The 20,113-nt window shown below is 45.1% G+C and overlaps 1 protein-coding gene across 2 annotated transcripts in view; it reads right to left on the bottom strand.

Annotated features, from left to right (window-relative positions):
• Positions 1-20,113, bottom strand: part of yap1 (Yes1 associated transcriptional regulator) — a 137,015-nt gene that overhangs the window by 34,995 nt on the left and 81,907 nt on the right. The window lies entirely within an intron of this gene.

Genomic DNA, 20,113 nt, shown 5'->3' on the forward strand with positions numbered 1-20,113 from the left:
GCAGTATGCCAATGTTTCGGACCTCCTGACCCAAAGTGACAGCTGATGAAGTTAATGGAGTCAAGGCTACAGGCACATTGGTGATGAGAATCCATTAGTCGAAGGAATTTTGCCTCATTCGAGTGTTAAATGCCGGATGGGCAGCTGGAGAAAGTGACAACAACTCTTAGATTGATGGAAGAAGCAAAGTGGTAGAGCAGGGAGTCTTCAACATACAGGGCCCCGTACTTGCAGATGATATTATCAGGGGGAATCAGGAGAGATGAACCTGTGCCGAGGGCCGAGAGAGAGAGAGAGAGAGGAGAGATTGGGGTGGGAGGAAGAGCGAGAAGAAGAAGAGCGGGGTGGGGGAAAACAGAGAGAGCATGCATGAGCGAGAACCGAGACGGGGAGGGGGAAAAAGAGGGTAGATCAGAGACTTGATGGGGTTGGGGGGGGGGGGGGGGGAGAAAAGAGGAGATCGCAGATGGGAGAGGGGGAGAGAAATCGGAGGGGGGGGGGGGGGGGGGGGAGAAAGAGGGGAGATTGGAGACAGTGGGAGGGGAGACTCGGCGACCGGAGGGGGAGGACGACACCTTTGGGGGGGGGGGGGGGGGGGCGGTGTAAGAGAGACTTGTCATTGTACACTCCGTAATGTAAAAGGTGACTGTTGTGTATGTACCTTTAAGAGAATAACTGATTCTATACTGCAGTACCGGCAGTGACCACCCCTGTATATAAAGCCATAGCAGGCTTCTGTACTTCAGTCTTGAATTACTCTCTTCAGTAAATACCTGTTTTATTGTTCTCCTGCAGTCTGAGTATTATTGATCCTCGGACACTACACTGGCGACGGGCTGGTTTGAACTCACCTGCAGTACTGCATCACCTCACGGGGATCTTTTCCCTGAAGAGAAGCTTCTTGGAGGTCGAAATCAGAACGGCGGGCGTCGACCGCGGGCAACTGCCCAGGGATCCATCGGAGAGTTGCAGGGGAGGCTGTGGAGAGCTGGGCCTGGCTCCCCAGTCGAGGTGTTCCAGCAAGTCGTGCTGGTAGCAGGTAGTGCACTGACCCTTCCGGACGGCGGCGGGCTCGATCGAGCGGCTCTGCAAAGGGGCCGTGCAGCGTCATAGGGAGGAAGAGAGAGAGGGTGGAGCGCACAGGGCGCGGTCGGTGCTCAAGAACAGGGCAGCGTGGAGAGGATAGAACGCGGGGAAGGAAAAGTGAGACGCCCCGAAGCAGCGGGTCGCCGCCATTACCCTGTAGAACACTAGGAGCAGCGTGGCAGCAAGGGGAAGAAGGAAAAGCGCGGGAGGCGCCATTATATTCCATTGGGGAAGAAGAAAAAGCGCGGGAGGCGCCATTTTAAATCTTCCAAGATGCCGAAGAGTAGCAGTATCACTGCTTTCGACAACGAGGTAGAAGACTGGACCACGTATGTGGAAAGAATTGAAGTGTACTGCAATGCCAATGAGGTGATCAATGGAAAGAAGGCGTCGGTATTATTAAATTTGATGGGCGCGAGAACGTACGGCCTATTACGGAATTTAATTACCCCAGCTAAACCAATGGAGAAAAGTTTTGAAGAGATTGTTAATATCTTACAGGAACACCTAAACCCTACACCGCTGCCGATAGCAGAAAGATTCAAGTTCCATAAAAGAAACCAGCACAAAGATGAGAACAATGCTGACTATCTTACAGAACTACGCAAGTTATCGAAGCACTGCCAGTTCGAAGCAGGACTGGCAGACACCTTACGGGATAAGTTTGTCTGCGGGCTCCAGAGTGAAGGAACCCAGAAACGACTACTTTCGGAAAAGGACCTGACGCTAGAACAGGCTTTCAGTGTGGCAGTATCCTACGAAGCAGCAACACAGGGAGCTGCGGAAATACAACAGAAACCACAAGAATACAGCGCTAACGAAATGGCGTATGGAGCAGAAAAGTGCTATTGCTGCGGCAGAACAACCCACGAGCAGAAGGACTGCTGGTTTAAGGACAAAGTATGCAAGCAATGTGGGAAAATGGGACATATAGCAAGAGTCCGCAGGTCGGGAAAGAAAACCAACACGACAAGAACTACTAAAGGAAAAGTACAAGAAAGTAAAAAAAAGAGACAGTAGTTCGGAAGATCAGGAGAGTGATAATGACTCCGGGAGCAGGAGACTAAGTTGTCTAAAGTTACACAATGTGATCGCAAAGGCGGATCACCGAACCATTTGGGTCCCCCTCATGATAGCAGGGGCCCAAGTAAAGATGTAATTGGATACAGGATCAGCCCTAACTGTCATGAATTGACGAGACTATGAGCGGCTATTCTCACACATACCCTTGAAGGACACGTCCATTGTATTGAAGACATACACGGGGCAAAAAGTCTACCCCAGAGGAAAAATAAGGGTGCCCGTTGAATACAACGGCAAGGAAACACAGAAACTGTACCTATATATACTACCGGATGGAGGACCACCACTATTGGGACGTGAATGGATCCGAAAAATACAATTGGATTGGCATTCCATTCAGGCGCTAACTGTGACTGATAAAAAGGATGATGACGTCACACCTGGACGACTGTCAAAAATTCTAACCGACGTGAAAGAGGTGTTCCAACAAGGACTTGGGACTCTAAAAGGAGTAACGGCAACGATGAAAATCGAAGATAACGCAAATCCAAAATTTTTTAAGGCCAGACCGGTACCTTACGCGATCCGCCCAACCGTTGAAGCAGAGCTGGAGAGTCTGGAGCGTTCGGGTGTGCTGTCCAAGGTAGACTGGAGCGAGTGGGCCACACCCATCGTTCCTGTAATGAAGAAATCATTGAGCAGCACGCCTGGGGAACCAAAGAAGGTTCGCATCTGTGGGGACTTCAAGGTAACTGTGAACCCAGTCCTGCACACAGTACAATATCCACTTCCACGGATAGAAGATATTTTCGCCTCACTATCTGGAGGGAAACGCTTTACAAAGATTGATCTGGCCCAAGCATATCTACAAATGGAGGTGGAAGAAGCATCTAGGAAAAACCTCACGATAAACACTCACAAAGGCCTTTACCAGTACAATCGACTGGTATTCGGGGTAGCATCAGCCCCGGCTATTTGGCAGAGGGCGATGGAACAAGTCCTGCAAGGGATCCCGGGGACCCAGTGTTATTTGGACGACATCCTGGTTACGGGCGAAAATGACAGCGAACACCTTGCCAACCTGGAGCAGGTGCTCACGAGATTACAGTATTATGGGCTACGAGCCAACCGCCCCAAATGCGAGGTCTTCAGGAGACAAATCTCGTATTGTGGCCACATGATTGATGAGGAAGGGTTGCATAAGTCGCCGGACAAGATTGAGGCTGTAGTCAAGGCTCCAGCACCGGAAAATGTGTCGCAACTGAGGTCGTTCCTCGGGTTGGTGAACTACTACCATAAGTTCTTGCCGAATTTATCTACAATTCTGCACCCACTGAACGCCCTACTGCAAACTGGAGTAACATGGAAATGGAGTGAGGAGTGTAAGCGTGCCTTTCAGAAATGTAAATGCCTAATCACTTCAAAAGTATTGGCCCACTACAATCCAACACTACCGATTCGGTTAGCATGTGATGCGTCTCCCTACGGCATCGGAGCGGTGCTGTCACACAAATTCCTTGACGGTTCAGAGAGGCCAATAGCCTTTGCGTCACGCTCGTTAACCTCAGCTGAGTGTAACTACGCCCAGATTGACAGGGAGGCCCTCAGCCTGGTGTGGGGGGTGAAGAAGTTCAATCACTATCTGCACGGGCAGAAATTCACCCTACTGACTGATCATCAGCCCCTGGTCTCCATTTTTAACCCAAAGAAGGGCGTTCCGGTGATGACAGCGCAACGGCTGCAAAGATGGTCACTTTTTCTAGGGGCACATCAGTACGACAGAGTACAAGGGTACGAAACAGCATGGAAACGCTGATGGGCTGTCGCGCCTACCGTTGCCTACGGTAGAGGAAGCACCTGCAGTGAACCCTGTTGAGATATTCCATGCGACCATAGTCGAATGTCTACCTGTTACAAACTCAAGTATAGAGAAGGAAACCCGAAATGACCCGACACTCTCTCGGGTCTATGATTTGACGGTGAAGGGATGGCTAGCACATGGCGACTCACTGTCACTGTTGCCAGCATTCTCGCCAAGCAGAGAACAGCTGTCAGTGTGCCGGGGGTCCTTGATGTGTGGATCCAGAGTGGTAATTCCACCCAAGTTGAGAGATAGAGTGCTCAGTGAGCTTCATGAGGGTCATCTGGGAGGGGTAAAAATGAAGAGTCTAGCCAGGGTGGTTGTGTGGTGGCCGGGAATCGATAAAGAAATCGAGGATATGACCAAGAGATGCACAGGATGGCAGAAGGTCCAAAACGCTCCACCACAGGCCCCGCTACATCCATGGGAGTGGCCCTCATCTCCATGGCAAAGGGTGCACATTGATTTTGCTGGTCCATTTATGGACTCAATGTTCCTAATCGCTGTGGACGCCCATTCAAAATGGCCAGAGGTTATCAAAATGTCCTCCACCGCCACGGAGAAAACTATTGCAGTCCTACGGACCACCTTTGCCAGGAATGGCTTGCCAGAACAGATTTGCTCCGACAATGGGCCACAGTTTGTGTCCGAGGATTTCCGGAGGTTTCTGAGGAATAATGGGGTGAAACATTACACATCTGCCCCATATCATCCAGCCACAAATGGATTGGCTGAGAGGTTTGTTCAGATCTTTAAAAAGGCCATAAAGGCAATGCATAATGATGACATACCACTACAACACAAGGTGGATAATTTCTTGTTTGCTTACCGGAATGCGGTCACCAACCAAACTCCAGCCATAATGTTCTTCAACCGAAGGCTAAGATGTCGCCTGGATTTGCTCAAACCAAACATAAGACGAGATGTTGAGGATAAGCAATTCCAGCACATAAATGAGAAGCCAACCAGGAGCTTCAAGATAGGGCAATCAGCCTTGGCCCGCGACTACCAAACAGAAAAATGGCAGCCAGGAACGATATGCACACAGCAGGGACCACTAATGTACACAGTGGACGTTGGAGAGAGCATCGTGAGACGCCATGCTGACCAGATTCTAGAGTCACAGGAACAAGCCAAACCCATACCACGAGCAGGTGCACCTGGTAATCAACCCGAAGTACAGATTGCGTCTACTTCAGAAGCAGTGGTATTGGAAGCTGACGAACCAACCAATGACAATGAGCCAGAATCAACTCCGCCGCAAGAACAGGATACTCGAGAAAGGCGTTATCCAGTCAGGATCAGGAAGCCTCCTCAAAGACTGAACTTATAAATGATTATTTCAGTTGATGTATATAGTACAGAGAAAATTGTAATTAGTTATTTAGTTGTTAAATGAATGTTATGTACTTTTTATCTAAAAAGGGGGAGGAATTGTTGTGTATGTACCTTTAAGAGAAGAACTGATTCTATACTGCAGTACCGGCAGTGACCACCCCTGTATATAAAGCCATAGCAGGCTTCTGTACTTCAGTCTTGAATTACTCTCTCTTCAGTAAATACCTGTTTTATTGTTCTCCTGCAGTCTGAGTATTATTGACCCTCGGACACTAGTGACCACCCCACACTTTCTACCCAATAAACCCGTTAACAATTCGTGACCTACACACAATGCCCCATCAGTCACCACAGCTCTCACCAGTGTGTTTAGTTTGACGGAATGATTAGAGAGTGTGGGGACTTCCGGTTTTCGGTCAACCCATAACGTCATCCTGCGCATGAGCCGAGCCACTCGATGACATTCTCAGCACATGCTAAAAATCTACAGCTCTGCCAGTGATGTCACTTGCAATGACTTCACTCTCCTATTCTTGTGGATGAAATGAACCTCACTAAACCAGCTGTGCTGCTCAAATGATGCAAAACAGTCAGTGTTGTGGATCGGTCAAATTCAGCCTCAAATGATTACAGCCCCCCCCACATGATCTTGCATCACACGTTCATGGGGCCATATTTTTGAAGGACCCACAAGTCAACCCATACTTAGCATTGTTGAACAGCTCAGGGGTGTGCAGATGTTGCCTGATGGCACAACTGCTGACTCCTACCATCACTTGATTTACAAAACAAAATACTGCAGATGCTGGAAATTGGATATAAAATGTTGGAAACACTCAGCAAGTCATGCAGCATTTACAGACAGAGAAACAGAGTTAATGCTTCATGTTCTGATGAAAGGTCATCAACCTGAAACATTAACTCTGCTTCTCTCTCCACAGATGCTGCCTGATTGCTGAGCGTTTCTAGCATTTTATGTTACATCGCCTGACTGTTGATTGGGAGGAGGTCGATTGGGAGGAGGTCGATAGGGCAGGTTGAAAGTAGCTTGCTTTTCTAGGTGACCCTCCACATTAAGAAGTAGATGCTATTGTCATGGCTGCACTGGAGCAGCTTGGCTTGGGGAGCAGCAAGCACTGATGCATGGGTCTTTTGCACTTTATCTGGCATATTTGCTGTGTCCAGTGCACTGGACCACTTCCCTGTTGCAAGTCGACTGAATGAGTAGCAATAAACTTTCACTATTTTAAACAAGGGGAGAGGCATAAACTCGGTAATTACAAGCCAGTCAGCCTAACATTGGTGGTGGGGAAACGTTTAGAGCCAATAATCTGGGACAATATTAATTGGCACTTGGAAAAGTATGGGCTAATAATTGAAAGTCAGCACTGTTGTGTGAAAGGCAAATCGTGTTTGACTAACTTGATCGAGTTCTTTGATGAAGTAACAGAGAGGGTTGATGAGGGTAGTGAGGTTGATGTGTATATGGACTTTCAAAAGGCGTTTGATAAAATACCACATAATAGACATGTTAGCAAAATTAAAACCCATGGATTAAAAGGGCTGCATGGATACAAAATTGGCTACAGGACAGAAAGCAGAGAGTAGTTGTGAACAGTTGTTTTTCAGACTAGTGGGGAGTGTGCAGTGGTGTCCCCCAGGGGTCAGTGTTGGGACCACTGCGCTTTTTGATATACATTAATCATTGGGTGCACAGGGCATCATTCAAAGTTTGCTGACGAAATGAAACTTGGAAAAGTAGTAAACAGTGAGGAGATAGTAACAGACTTCAGGAGGAAAATGACAGACTGGTGAAATGGGCAGACTCAGCAGATGAAACCTAACGCAGAGAAGTGGAAAGTGATTAGTTTTGGTAGGAAGAATGAGGAGATGCAATATAAATTAAAATAGTTCAATTTTAAAGAGGGTGTAAGAACAGAGCGACCTGTAGGTGTACATACACAAGTCTTTGAAGGTGGCAGGACAAGTATAGAAGGCTGCTAAGGTTTACAGGATCCTTGGCTTTATAATTAGAGGGAGAGAGTACAAAAGCAAGGAAGTTATGCTAAACCTTTATAAAGCACTGGTTCGGGCCCAGCTGGAGTATGGCGTCCAATTCTGGGCACCACACTTTAGGAAGGATGTCAAGACCTTGAGAATCTTACAGTACAGGAGGCCGCCATTCGGCCCGTCACACCTGTGCCGGCTCTGTGAAAGAGCAATCCAATGTAGTCCCACACTCCAACTTTTTCCCCATAACCCTGCAAATTAGTCCTCCAACTACATATGCAATTGCCTTTTGCAAGTTCCTATAGGATCGGATTCCACCATCCTTTCAGGTAATGCGCTCCAGATCTTAAGAACCCACTGAAGAAATTTCTCCTCCTTTCTACTCTAGTTCTTTTACCAATTATTTTAAATCTATACCAACCTACTTGCCAGAGGAAAGAGTTTCTCCCTACTTGCCCCATCAAAACCCCCATATAATTTTTGAATAACTATTAGGTCGTCCCTTAACCGTCTCTGCTCCAACGAGAACAATTCCAGTTTCTCCAATCTCTCCGCATAACCGAATTCCCTCATCCCTGGTATCATCCTGGTCAACCTCCACTGTACCATCCCCAGGGCCTTTACATCCTTCCTAAAGTGTGGTGCCCAGAATTGGACTCAATACTCCAGCTGAGGCCTAACCAAAGATTTGTAAAGGTTGAGCAGGACTTCCTTGTTTTTGTATTCAATGAACCTATTTACAAAACCAAGTATCCCACATGCTTTCTTAAACACCTTACCCACTTGCCCTGCCACTTTCAAAGATGTGTGAATATGCACCCCCCAGGTCCCTCAGTTCTTGCACCCCCTTCAAAATAGTATACTTTTAGATTATACTGCTTCTGCATGTTAATTCTCCTAAAGGTGCATCACTTCACAATTATCCGCATTAAATTGCATCTGCCATGTGTCTGCCCATTTCAGTCAGTATATGTCTTTCTGAAGTCTGCTACTATCCCGCTCATTATTTACTACATTGGCAAGCTGTGTATTGTCCGCAAACTTCTAAATTGTACTCCCTATACCAAAGTCCAGGCCATTTATATATAAGAAAAGCAAATGGTCCCAATACCGACCCCGGGGTGGGGAACACCCCACTACATCCTTCTTTCCAGTCAGAACAGCCTTTCACAACTACTCTCTGCCTCCCATCTCTTAGCCAATTTCATATCTAAGTTATCACTGTCCCTTTAATGCCACGCGCTTCTATTTTCCGAAGAAATCTGTTATGAGGTACTTTTATCAAATGTCTTTGAAAGTCCATATAGACATCTACTGCACTACCTTCATCGACCCTCAATTACTTCATCAAATAACTCAATCAGGTTAGTCAGTCACTATTTGCCTTTAACAAATCCGTGCTGGCCGCCTCTTATTAACCCATGCTTCTCCAAGTGAGAATTAATTTTGTTAGACTGATTGGCCTGTTATCAGGTTTATCCCTCCCTCCATTATTCAACAACATTTGCAATCCTCCAGTCCTCTGGCACAACTGCAATATTCAAGGAGCATTAAAGATTGTGGTCAGAGCTTAAGCTATCTTCATTGTGGCTTCCCTCAGCAATCTAGGATGCATCCTACCCAGACCGGGTGACTAAACAGCGGAAGCAGCTTGCTATAGACGGAGCTGAGCAATCGCACAACCAAGGGATGAGATCAAAGATCTGCAGTCCTGCCACATAGTCATGAATGGGGATGGACAATTAAACAACAGGAAGAGGAGGCTCCATGAACATCCTCATCCTCAACAATGGCAAAGCCCAGCACTCGAGTGCAAAAGGCAAGACTGAAGCATTCACAGCCATCTTCAGCCAGAAGTGCCGAGTAGATGATCCATCTCAGCTGCCTTCTGAGGTCTGCACCATCATAATGCCAGTCTTCAGCCAATTTAATTTCTTCATGAGATCAAGAACAGCTGAGTACACTGAATACAGCAAAGGCCCCGACAACATCCTGGCTGTAGTGCTCAAGACCTGTGCTCCAGAACCAGCTGCACATCTAGCCAAGTTGTTCCAGTACAGCTGACATCTACCTGACAAAGTGGAAAATTGCCCAGGTATGTCCTGTCCACAAATAGCAGGACAAATCCAATAGGGCCAATTACCACTCCATCAGCCTACTCTCAAATCATTAGCAAAGTGATGGAAGGTGCCGTCGACAGTGCCATTACATGGCAGTTACTCGCCAATAACCTACTCACCGATGCTCAGTTTGGGTTCTGTCAGGACTGCTCAGCTCTGGACCCCATCACAGCCTTGGTCCAAACATGGACAAAAGAGCTGAATTCCAGGTGAGGAGAGAGTGACTGCCCTTGACATCAAGGCAGCATTTTGACTGAGTGTGGCATGAAGGAGCCCTAATAAAACTGAAGTCAATGGGAATTGGGGGAAAACTCTCCACTTGCTGGAGTCATACCTAGCACAAAGGAAGATGGTTGTGGTGGTTGGAGGCCAATCCTCTCAGCCACAGAACATCTCTGCAGGAGTTCCTTAGTCCAGTGGCCCAGGCCCAACCATCTTCAGCTGCTTCATCAATGATCTTTCCTCCAACATAAGGTCAGAAGTAGGAATGTTTGCTGATTGCAGTGTGTTCAGTTCCATTCGCAATTCTCAGATAATGAAGTAATCTGTGCCCGCAGGCAGAAAGACCTGGACTACATCCAGGCTTGAGCTGATAGGTGGCAAGTAACATTCGTGCCCAAGCAATGTCCGTCTCCAACAAGGGAGAGTGTCTAAGCACCTCCCCATTCCATTCAATGGCATTACCATCGTCAAATACTCCACTGCCAACATCCTGTGGGTCACCACTGGCCAGAAACTTAATTGGAGCAGGCATATAAATAATGCGGCTACAAGAGCATGTCAGAGGCTGGATATTCTGCGGCGAGCGACTCACCTCCTGATTCTTCCCCTCCGTCCCAAAGCCTTTCCACCATCTACAAAGCACAGGTCAGGAGTGTGATGGAATACTCTTCTCTTGCCTGGATGGGTGCAGCTCCAACAACACTCAAGAAGCTCGACACCATCCAGAACATGCCCCATCCCCCATCTTAAACATTCACTCCCTTTACCACTGGCTCACCGTGGCTGCAGTGTGTACCAATTACAAGATGCACTGCAGAAACTCGCCATGGCTTCAACAGCACCTCCCAAACCTGCAACCTCTACCACCTACCTAGAAGGACAAGGGCAGCAAACACATAGGAACACCCCCACCTCCAAGTTCCCCTCCCAAGTCACACCATCTTGACTTGGGCATATATCACCATTCCTTATCGTCACTGGGTCAAAATCCTGGAACTCCCTACCTAACAGCACTGTGGGAGCACCTTCATGACACAGACTGCAGTGGTTCAAGAAGGCAGCTCACATCCACCTTCCGAGGGCAACTAGGGATGGGCAATAAATGCTGGCCGTGCCTGCATCAAAAGAATGAATAAATACATTTTTAAAAATGAGAGCATATTTTGTGTTGGTCCTACCAACATGCATGACATTACATTTATGTGTTATTTGTCAGTCTCGACTATTCCAATGTTCTCCTGGCCAGCTTTCCATTTCCCACCCGCAATGAACTTGAGCTCATCCAAAACTCTGCTGCATGTATCCTAACTCGCAGCAAATCACGATCACCCATTACCCTTGTGCTCATTGACCGACAGTGGCCGACAGTGGCTTGTGGTCCAACACCTTGACTTTAAAATTCTGATCTTCATGTTGAAAACCCTCCATGGTCTCACACCCCTTGCTCTCTGAACTCGGCAGCATCAGCGCTGTGCGTTCTCTGAAAGCAGGAGTGTTAGCATTGTGTCTTGTCTGAACTCTGAAGCCTGCCTGACAATGACTGGATCAATTTACACATTGCAGAGAACATTCAATTGCTCTACAGCAGACAGGATCAAATTAAACATTGCAGACAAACTGTTGGATGTGGCTTGTCCTCCAAGGGGACCAATCAGAAATCTGGTCCAGCCCACTTGTACTTAAACTCAACTCCACTGGCGTCTTCTCACAAATAAAACACCTTCTTAGTCACTGCAATTTAAATAGATTAGGTCTCATCATTAATCAGTCACAGCTCCTGGCTGTTACAGCCTGAGTTCTTACTATAAACAGGCCATTACTTCAGGCTATGTAGGCCCATATTAATTATCCCACCCACCATTAATTGCTTCACCTTCCACAATAATCCTTTGTTTCTCTGTAATCATGTGACTGTCCTTTAGCTTGTGATGGGGTGATTATTTGGGGCTGTTTCACCATCAGTGTAGCACTAAATGACCATTTTCAAGACTTTTAGTACAATTTACAAAGTTAAAGCCTGCAGAACAAAAGATCCAACTGTGGTGCTAAGTCCTGAAGTAGCACTAACCACCTCATTAAATAAAGAGCCCACTTCAGAAAATAGTCATATAATTCTGCTCCTCACACAGGCATACATACATACATAACTTTAGTACTACCTTCAAAGAGAGACATTTAGGTTTACAGCTATGTTCTGGTTACCTCAAAAGGGATTTACCTCAGTCACAAAATGAACCAAACTGCAGCATATAGAACATTCCAAGAACTTCCTCATTGCACTGTATAATATATTGTGCAATGTCTTTATTGTGCTTTTCTGGATGATTTATGAAGAAGCCCAATTAACAGACTGAACCCAGATTCAGACTCATTTCAAACCCAGAAGTATCTCCTCTGCTGACTGAAGTTACTATAAACCTTTTATCATCCTGCAAAGGACATAAAACATCTCTCATTACAGAAGCCACATGTTTGACACACCGAGAAGAATATTGGCTAACATTATATTGACGAGATTCTGGTTCCAGTAATTTTACTTTTGCTGCAGAGCTTAATAACTAGTTTTGCACCACTGCAGACCAGTTTCCAACCAGTGGACAGAATGGTTTGAAAACAATAAAAATCAGTTAGTACACAGAAAAGGATCACAGGAACAGGCCATTCAGCCCCTCAAGCCTGTTCTGCCATTTAATGATATCATGGCTGATCTGTATCCTAACTTTGTCCACCCATCTTGGCTACAGATCACTTCGTATCCTTGGCTAGCAAAAATCTATCGATCTCAGTTTAAAAATTAATTGAGCTAACATCTACTGCTTTTTGAGAGTGTGTTCCACACTTCTACCGCCCTTTTACGTGAAGAGCTGTTTCCTAATCTCTCCCGAATGGCCTGGCTCTGATTTTAAGGTTCTGTCCCCTGGTCCGAGACTACCCTACCAGTGGAAAAAGTTTCTATCTACCCCACCAATTAGAATCATAGAAATTTACAGCACAGAAGTAGGCCATTCGACCCATCTTATCCATGCCGGCCGACAAAGTGCAGTCCACCCTAATCCCACTTTCCAGCACTTGGTCCATAGCCTTGTAGGTTATGGCACTTCAAGTGCATATCCAAGTACTTTTTAAATGTGATGAGGGTCTCTGCCTCTACCACCCATTTTGGCAGTGAGTTCCAGACCCCCACCACCCTCTGGGTGAAAAGAATTCTCCTCAAATCCCCTCTAAACCTCCGACCAATTACTTTAAATCTATGCCCCCTGGTTATTGACCCTTCTAAGGGAAATTGGTCCTTCTTATCCACTCTATCCAGGCCCCTCAATTGGGTCTCCCCTCATCCTCCTCTCTTCCAAAGAAAACAACCCCAGCCTATCCAATCTTTCCTCATAGCTAAAATTCCCCAGCCCAGGCAACATCTCAATTCCTCTCAAGATCCTAAAAAACTCAATCAAATCCCCCTTAACTTTCTATATTCCTTATAATTTAACCCATGGTAACATTCTGGTGAATCTGCACTGCATTCCTTCCAAGCCCAATACATCCTTTCTAAGGTGCAGTGCCTAGAACTGAACATAGTACTCCAGATGTGGTCTAACCAGGCCTTTGTGTAGATGTAGCAAAACTTGCTACTACATTTTAGTGATCTGTGTAGATGAACCCGTAAATTGCTTTGAACTGCCACAGTTCCTAGCTTTTCACCATTTAAAAAATGCTCAGATCTATCCCATTTTGGTCCAAAATGGATGACCTCACACTTTCCTGCATTGAAAGCCATCTACCACAGTTTTGCTCACTCACTTAATCTATCAATGTCTCTTTGTAATTTTATGCTAACTTGGATATATGGCTCTCTATTGTGTTATCTATTAGTGAATAGTTGCAGCCCCAGCACAGATCCTTGTGGGATATCACTAGTCACTTCCTTCCAATTCAAGTACATACCCATTATCCATGTTCTGTCTTCTACCGCCTAACCAATCTCCTAAACAGGTCAATTATTTTCCTTCAATTCCACGAGCTTTAATTTTAACTAACAGTCTCTTATATGGAACCTTATTATTGAGTGCCTTCAGGGAGTCCATATAAACTACAACCATAGACATCCTCTGTCTACTAATTTAGTTACTTCCTCAAAAAATTCAATTAGGTTTGTTAGATATGCTGGCACAGACACGATGGGGTAGATTTTCCCGAACCTGTCGGGAAGGCGACGGGACTTCCCCTTTCGGGTTTTTGACCCGCCTATTTCGACGTCCGGCCAATCCGCGCGATTTTCCCTTAATTGACCTTGTTGAGCCCGCCCAGCAGGCCAATTAAGGGCCACCCGGTAACAGGTGATGTCACAGACTGAAATTTCATCTGTCAAGAGTTCTTGACAGATGAAATATCAGCGTTCGACAGCTGTTTGAAGCTGTCAAACACTGACAGTCTGAGTTCTACCATGAGTCATTCTGCACAGACTCAGTTAGAACTCTTACCGGCACTCAAAACTGAAGGCCATCACTTTTCACAGATCGCAGCCGTTCAGCTTTAAGTACCGGCTGAGTGATGCGCTCCCGACGGCTACAGGAAGAAAGGCTGTGAAGGTAAGTACAGGCAAGTAAAAGTTCTTTACACACTAGACACACCAAACACACTTACCTTTGCACTCATGCACCATCACTCACCTGAGCGCCAACATCGCGACCCCTCCAACTCCTTCAACCAGACGGCCCGCCTGCTCTAACCTGGCGTGGTTTGGAGCCGTCGGGAAACCCACACGAAACCCCTCAAAATAGGGATTAGGCTAAAAACTGCCTGTTAACTACCTGTTAACAGGCAGTTAATTGGCACTAATCCCTTCCCGCCTGGTTTTGGCGGGTCCCAGTGCGGGGCGGGTACCCGCCACCCGAAACTTATGTGGGGTGGGGTTTTGGGCGGGATGGTGTCAGGACCCCCAAATTCGGGATTCCCCCCCCCCCCCCCCCCCCAACACGCCTGAAGCCCCGCCTGATGGCTCCACGAAAATCTAGCCCAATGAGTTGAATGGTCTCCTTCTGTGGTGTAAATTTCTATGATAAAAAAAATTTCTATGACGTACCTGTTACAAATCCACGTTGGCTCTCTCTAATCAGCTCACATTTTTCTAAGCACTTCGTCACTTTGACCTTAATTATAAATACCAATAACTTGCCCGCAACAGATGTTAGACTAACGGGCCTATAATTTCCTGGTTTCTCTCTCACTTTTCTTAAGATGGTTTCTGTAAAATAACTTATGCTATGTTCCTTTGCCCCAGTCATTACAGGGGTCAGTGAGTTACTTTTAAGCTACTTTCATATTGTGCTTAGTGTGGCACTAGCGCGGTTGGCTCCCAGTGCGCTGGTCTCTGGCAACCACAGAGTATACTTACTGGATTAACTACGGTTGGTCACTGGGAAGATCCTTTTTTAAAAAAACACTGCAATAAACATTATTTAAAAGCAGCTTTAATCAGTACTGCTTGCCATTTACAAACAAATAATAAGCAATTTCACCATGCATTAGCTGAGATGGTTATTTCATGCAGAAGAGGTGATGTAGTTATCATTCTCCCCATTCAAGAAAAATTAATCCACTCCATTGAAAATTGTGGCACATTGAAGGTTGGTTACTTGGAAGATTCTTCTTTCATTATTTAGTTAAGATCAATAAAATCCAAAGTTTCAGCTCAGATCAAGGCAGCTTTTGGGAGAAAAAAACACTGCTACCTCGTGCCTTGACCAGGAGAAGCACTGGACAGCATCAAAAGCCAGGGCTGCACTGGTAGGAGTCAGACAAACCAGCAACTACTGGGGATTGAAAAATCAAACTATTTTACACAAACCCAAAACAAATATAATTTTGGAACTAGCCTTTTCTTCTTTTTAATTTTGGGGCATAATCTTAAAATTAGAGCCAGGCCATTGAGGAGTGAAATCAGGAAGCATTTCTGCACACAAAGGGTAGTAGAAATCTGGAATTCTCCCTTTCAATTGACCCAGCACAGATTGAGGTTTAGATTTTTGTTACGTAAGGAATTAAAGAACAAAGTCAGATAAATGGAGATGAGGTACAGATGATCTAATTGAATAGCAGAACAGGCTCAAGGAGCTGAATGGTGTACTCCAGTTCCTATGTTCCAATTTCAGTAGACAGGAGTCGGTTGAAATTTAAAATGCATTATAACCCAGAACAAATTAATTTACTCTGTTCCATCACTGGTAGAAACACAGATGAAAACATCTGGTACTCCTACTGAACTCATTAGATCGACTTGTCTCCGAAATACACGTTTCTCCCATTTAGCTTTTGTAGTTTGTGGTGCTAACTGTGCATTTCATATCACAACTAACCTCTGGTAGTTGTTTACTGATTAAAGTATTTTTTCCATTGATCGAGATATGGTGCAATATCAAGCTCGATGGTTATTAAAGTTAAAACTGGGTTGTCAGTAAAGTTGCTAGGATATCTAATCTGTCAGACATGAATTCTTCTATTTTGACATCAAGGGCAGGCCCTTCAAGCAAAGGTGTGGAGATTTATTCAACTTTAGGGTAACCTTGCTCCAAGTAACACGAATACTTCAAAAACTGCTCAATCAATTAAGGCATAGTTTCAGTATTAAAAAAGGCGGGGATAAAAGGAGTCATTTTTTTCATGCTCTCTAATTTCAGCCGAGGCTCAGCGACAGCATTTTTGCCTGTGTCAGTAGGTTGTGGGTTAAGCCCCAAACCAGAAACTTGAGCACAATCTAGGTGCAGTGCTGGACTGTCAGAAGTGTAATCCTTTGAATGAGACATTTAACCAAGGCTCCATCTGCCCTCTTGAGTGGATCTAAAAGATCCAATAGCATGATTCAAAGATGACACTAGGACTGGATAGATTTTTTTTTTCTGTCCTGTACATTCTTAGGTTACTGTTACTACTACTAAAGCAGCGTCTTTAATGTAGTAAAACGTCCGATGGCGCTTCAGTGTTGTAAAACAAAATTTGACACCGAGCCACATAAGGAGATATTAGGGCAAAGCTTGGTCAAAGAGGTCGGTTTTAATGAGCGTCTTAAAGGAGAAAAGAGAGGAACAGAGGGTAAAGGTTTAGGGAGGGAATTCCAGAGCAAAGGACCTTGGCAGCTGAAGGCACGGCCGCCAATGGTGGAGCGATTACAATCAGGGATGCTCAAGAGGGCAGAATTAGAGGAACGCAGATATTTCAGGGGGGGCAAGTGGTTGTGGGGATGGAGGAGATGAGAGATAGGGAGGGGCGAGGCCATGGAGGGATTTGAAAACAAGGATGAGAATATTTTAAATTCGAGGCTTTGCTTAACCGGGAACCAAGGTAGGTCAGCAAGCAATGGGGTGATGGGCAAACAGGACTTGGTGCAAGTTAGGACATGGGCAGCAGAGTTTTGGATGAGCTCAAGTTTAGAGGGTAGAACGTGGGAGGCCAGCCAAGAATACGTTATAATAGTCAAGTCTAGAGGCAACAAAGGCATGGATGAGGGTTTCAGCAGCAGATGAGCCAAGGAAGAGGTAAAGTTATGGAGGTGGAAATAGGCGGTCTTAATGATGGCGCCGATATGTGGTCGGAAGCTCATCTTGGAGTCAAATATGACACCAAGGTTACGAACAGTCTGGTTCAGCCTCAGACAGTTACCAAGGAGAGGGATGAGTCGGTGGCTAGGGAACAGAGATTGTGGCGGGGACCAAAGACAAAGGTTTTGGTCTTCCCAATATTTAGTTGGAGGAAATTTCTGCTCATCCAGTGCCATCATGTGTGCTCAATGATGCCAACTGAAATTCCTTACTACCACCCCTGGTGGCATTTAGATTGGTCACCACTAGAGCAGGGATTTAACCTGGGACCTTTCTGGTCTGTACTAATACTTACCATGTGCTAAGTTAACCCAATAAACCATCAGGAAAACCTAATTTTTGGATTGTTACAGAATGTTAAGATGCAGGGCTCCAGAGGTGCTGTCCTTGTAGAGGATTGATAGCTTGGTGCTGGAGAGAATGAACCAACATGCAGTAGGCCAATCTGATCCAGTCCAAGGATTCCAGTTGCTTTGAATACCAACAAAATATAGGAGTGCACCCATCTGGCAGTATCAAAAGCCAAAACCCAATGGATATTCTTGCTGCAGTACTGACCAAAACTGTACAGATTACTCATGTGCTGCCGTATACATGAATTCACCATCACCTTCTGGGATTTCACCTCTATTGCGGTGGCTGCACATCCCAAAATCTACTTATCTGTCCTTACTGCTGCCCCCAGTTATTTCAGAATCCCATCCCCATGTCATGTTGTGCATCTTGGAGCCATTTACTTTATTTCCATTCTTTAGTCTCACAAATGTGCATTTATTCACATTGCCATTTGACACCCAAAACCTTCCTCAACTTATGCAGATCCATTTGTATTTAGTTTGCCTCTTCCCTATTGTTTGAACCCCCCACCACTTAATTTAATATCTACAAACTTAGTCAGCTGTGTTTCTGATCTCAATTACAAATCATTTATATATATATTGTGAACAGCAATGACCCCAGCAGAGACTCCTGTAGCACCATGCTTGTGACTTCACATCAGTGTAAGTGGAGCTTTCCAGCTCAGGCCTGTTATACTAGCTGATCTCCATTGGAGATATGGGTGGAGCTGTGCACGAGCATTCACCTCCTTTATACATTACACATGGAATCAGATAATGTTTTATGGAGCCAAATTGTTCGCTCATCAACTACAACACATACAACTCAGTTTTTCAAACTTGTCAGAGCAGTCAGCATAGAAATTGCAGCTAACAATCGCACTGCAGCGTTTATATAGCCTCTGGGCCTGGAGTTTCCGCTTGATTGTGCTGATTCTTTCAGCGCAATTAGGCCGAAGTCGGCGTAACCAGTGCAAAAGGTCATGGAATTTTAAGCCTAATTTGCATCCTGTGATCTTTTGCACTAGTTTTAAAAAACATCGCTCTGGAAGCAGGCCACGCCCACAAATCTGGCCACGTCCCCAGGATGAATTAATCGCCACTGGAAGTTTCCGCTAACTGCGTTCGTTTGCAGGCCTTCGAGGAGGCTTTAAAAATTAAGCTGGTTCTTTTGGGCGCAAGGACACTATGTTTAAAAGCTTTAGATTAAATTTAAACAAATATTACATTCACTGAGAAATGGACTACTGTACCCCAATATAACAAAAAATTATATATATATATATATTTTTTTTTTTTTTTTAAAGTGAACTTCAGCTATTTAAAATCAGGTTACCGAGAAGTGGAGAATTGACACTGATTAAAAATGCTTATTTTTTTGAGATAATCCCATTTTCAGCTGTTTTTAATCAAACTTCAAGTTACCTCTTAAATATATGAAGCAAAATTTTTTTTTAAAATTGGTTCATGGCAGATTTTACATTCAGTGACATGCAAATGAGTTTGAGCGGAAACTCCGGGGAGGGGGAGAGAAAACACTTCAAAACAGGGGAGGGGGGGGGGGGGGGGGGGGAGGGGAGGAAAGAGAAAACACTTTACAAAACTGTCGCAATTTGCGCTGGAAATCGCTGATTGCACCCAAAGTGGAAATTCTTCTCCCCTCCATTCCCTAAAGTTAGTGAATTATGCCACATATCACCATCAGTGCTGGGTTTTGCATAGTCAATATGGTGGTGCAGGTTATACTGTGATTAACATCAATGTTTTAATTCAGCCATGGAAAAACAGCATTTTTTTTATTAGTTTAATTTTGTCACATCCAATAAAGGTCAACTAGACAGTTAAAGCAAGGGCTGTTGTATCCACACCTATAAAAATTATAAAAAGAAAGCAGTGTTTACCCAGAATCACAACACTTGTTTCACCCAATTCTGGCGGTTATAAACTACAACTAGTAACCATGGACCAGTAAAAAGAACCCAGCTATATAAAAAACATACTGGTTGTACAAGTGTGCTCAGGCTGCCAATGAAGGTTAGCAGCTTAAAAAAAAATGTTCTTGGCTTGCAGAACAAAATAAATGAAAACCACAATATAATGTCCTTGACCTCACATGCGAGAAGGAAACTCTTTCAAGTTCAATACAACTAACAGCTTGTCTCTATTTAGCCTTGTTTTAGATCTAGTCTGCACCAGCACACTTGCTCCCCCCTTTCGTTTTGCCTTCAGTTACACTCGAGTTCTTTGACTCAAAAGGCCTGGAAGAGATTAACTGCCCGACCGCAAAGAAAGTCCTGGCACACACTCAAACCTGTCTGGGATACTTTAGCAGTGTTGTGCGCAGACTCGTAAGCAGTGGGCCCACACAGGGAAAGCAGCAATAAAAGACTGCAACATGAGCACATCAAGATGCTATATAACAGTTCTCTAAAGCAAAGAGACAACCTTCAGCAGCTATCTAACAATTTTCAGGAAGATATTCTTACTCTACCATATTCCACCAGAATCCTTATTGCAACTAAAGGT

Source organism: Somniosus microcephalus, chromosome 10 (genome assembly GCF_052327205.1).
Source record: "Somniosus microcephalus isolate GS21.2 chromosome 10, FLI_Smic_1.0, whole genome shotgun sequence".
Taxonomy (NCBI): Eukaryota; Metazoa; Chordata; class Chondrichthyes; order Squaliformes; family Somniosidae; genus Somniosus; species Somniosus microcephalus.